The 213-nt window shown below is 74.2% G+C and overlaps 1 protein-coding gene across 1 annotated transcript in view; it reads left to right on the top strand.

The window, feature by feature from the left end:
- TFAP2A (transcription factor AP-2 alpha (activating enhancer binding protein 2 alpha)) overlaps positions 1-213 on the top strand; it is a 21,778-nt gene that overhangs the window by 13,638 nt on the left and 7,927 nt on the right. The window lies entirely within an intron of this gene.

Here is a 213-nt window from a genome sequence, read left to right as displayed (position 1 = left end):
GGGCCCCCCCGCGCAACCCCCATCTGTACCTGCCACCACGCAACCTGCGAGGGGACAATAGTGGGGGTGCGCGGGGATGCCCGCCGGCACCCCCGGCCCTGCACCCCTTCCCCCTCCTTTGTGCTTTCCCTCCCGAGGGCGTCGCGGCCGGAGCCGCTTCCCGGGGAGGGGAGGGACAGGAGGGGGGAGGCCCACAGAAGCTGGAGGGCACCC

Source organism: Chaetura pelagica, unplaced genomic scaffold (assembly GCF_000747805.2).
Source record: "Chaetura pelagica isolate M959 unplaced genomic scaffold, ChaPel_1.0 scaffold104, whole genome shotgun sequence".
NCBI classification, from domain to species: domain Eukaryota; kingdom Metazoa; phylum Chordata; class Aves; order Apodiformes; family Apodidae; genus Chaetura; species Chaetura pelagica.
Note: the sequence above shows the minus strand (reverse complement) of the source record. Positions and strands in the feature narration are given on the sequence as shown.